This window comes from Pristiophorus japonicus, unplaced genomic scaffold, assembly GCF_044704955.1.
Source record: "Pristiophorus japonicus isolate sPriJap1 unplaced genomic scaffold, sPriJap1.hap1 HAP1_SCAFFOLD_81, whole genome shotgun sequence".
Lineage (NCBI taxonomy): Eukaryota > Metazoa > Chordata > Chondrichthyes > Pristiophoridae > Pristiophorus > Pristiophorus japonicus.
In genome coordinates, this window is record NW_027254729.1 from 1,720,380 (window position 1) to 1,722,676 (window position 2,297).

General features: G+C 48.6%; 1 non-coding gene across 1 annotated transcript; it reads right to left on the reverse strand.

Annotated features, from left to right (window-relative positions):
* Positions 1 to 1,180: 1,180 nt before the first annotated feature.
* Positions 1,181 to 1,253, reverse strand: trnak-cuu (transfer RNA lysine (anticodon CUU)). Its single transcript has one exon. It is a non-coding gene; the product is annotated as a tRNA-Lys (tRNA).
* Between the last annotated feature and the right edge of the window lie 1,044 nt (positions 1,254 to 2,297).

A 2,297-nucleotide genomic window follows, 5' to 3' on the forward strand; every position in this document is an offset into this window, starting at 1 on the left:
CCCGGGCTCAAACTGGGGACCTTTCGCGTGTGAGGGAAAAGTGATAACCGCTGCACTACAGAAACACTGTGGTTAAAATAATCTTAGGAATATAACCAGAGCTTTAACCTACACAGCTGGCTGACACTTCAGGAGCTGGTTTTACGAGAAGAGAATGACGGTGCTATGTTTAGGAAGGCTGTGAGTGTGGCAGGAATTGATCTCGTGTTTCCCAGACGTTACACATAGGAACAGGAGATGGCCATTTAGCAGCAAGTGGTTAGGATCTGGAATGCACGGCTTGAAAGGGCGGTGGAGGAAGACTCAATCGGGAGTTGGATAAGTGTCTGAAGGAAAAACAATTGCAAGGCTACGGGGAAAGGGCGGGGAGTGGGACTCGCTGAGAGTCGGCACGGGCTCGATGCGCCGAATGGCCTTCCGTGCTGTAACCATTCCATGATTCGATAAGTTAGTGGCACATTTCATAGTGTGGGTGGGAGCACAACATTGCAAAGGGACATGGATTGTTTCGGCAAAAATAAAGGCATCTGATTCAGTTGATTCGCGGGGCGCGGAAATTTGGGAGTTCAATGACTTTGAGAAAGGTCATTCTTGCTATTGAGTGAGGAAGGTCCACCAGATTGATTCCCGGGATGGCGGGACTGACCTATCAAGAAAGACTGGATCAACTGGGCTTGTATTCACTGGAGTTCAGAAGAATGAGAGGGGACCTCATAGAAACATTTAAAATTCTGACGGGGTTAGACAGGTTAGATGCAGGAAGAATGTTCCCAATGTTGGGGAAGTCCAGAACCAGAGGTCAGAGTCTAAGGATAAGGGGTAAGCCATTTAGGACCGAGATGCGGAGGAACTTCTTCACCCAGAGAGTGGTGAACCTGTGGAATTCTCTACCACAGAAAGTTGTTGAGGCCAATTCACTAAATATATTCAAAAAGGAGTTAGATGAGGTCCTTATACTCGGGGGATCAAGGGGTATAGCGAGAAAGCAGGAATGGGGTACTGAAGTTGAATGTTCAGCCATGAAATCATTGAATGGCGGTGCAGGCTAGAAGGGCCGAACGGCCTACTCCTGCACCTATTTTCTATGTTTCGATGTTTCTTTGAAAGGAACATTTTTGTTTTGTGCCGATTCGGTCAGAGGTTTTCCATGAAAGCTACATTAAATGAAAAGAAATGCAATCGCACAACGTGGGGCTCAAACCCACGACCCTGAGATTAAGACTCTCATGCTCTACCGACTGAGCTAGCCAGGCTTCCGTCCAAAAGCCATTTGTATCGCTCATTGCAGCTAGGCGCCTGTTGGTTCCGCCCCAGACGTTTAAACTTGCTGTTGAAGAACTGCCAGGGTCTTCTTGAATGGTGGACCACGCTCGAGGGGCCGAATGGCCAACTCCGGCCCCTAATCCTTACGTGTTTATGCGGAGCTCCTTCAGGGTAAACGAGCCAAAGGAGGACAGCGGAAACGTTACAAGGAGACCCTCAAACCTCCCTGGGAAAGTGCGACAGCACCACTGACACCTCGGAGACCCTGGCCGCAGACACGCCCGAGGTGGAGAAAGACCATCCGGGAGGGCGTTGAGCTGTTTGAGTCTCAACGGAAGAAGCATGAAGTGACCAAGCGCAGGCAGCGGAAGGAGCACACGGCAAACCAGTCCCACCGACCCCTTCCCCCGACGTATGTCTGCCCCACCTGTAACAGGGTCTGTGGCTCTCGTTTCGAGCTGTTCAGCCATCAAAGGACTCACTTTGGGAGTGGAAGAAAGTCCTTTTTGATCCCGAGGGACTGTGTCTGATGGTGTCTATGATTTGCATGTGAGGCTAACGTGTTACCCGCTACACTGCAGATATATCTCCACTTTCAGCACCAGATTACCAGAATTAAACCCAATGGGATCGGGAGAAAAGTTCCTCATATGCTCAGGGCAAAATATATCATATGACAATAGAATTTTATGAATTAATTAATGATGTTTAAATAAATGCTTCTTTTTTTTTATACAGGAGATGCATAAAGATGTGTAAAATAGATGAACTATTTTTTGATAAGATTTTGAAATAAAAGCACAATTTCCCTGACCGGGTACCGAACCTGGACCGCGGCGGTGAGCGCGCCAAATCCTAACCACTGGACCATCAGGGAACCGGGTTTGGAAAAAGATGCAGTGGTTGTGTCGAGTTTCACATCGAGCAGCTCCCTAACAAAGGTCTCTGTGCTCTTCGGGCTGTTCCCAGGGACACACACCGAGACAGACTTCACCTGCTGCTGGAGGGCCATCAACTCAGTCAAAGATGCACTT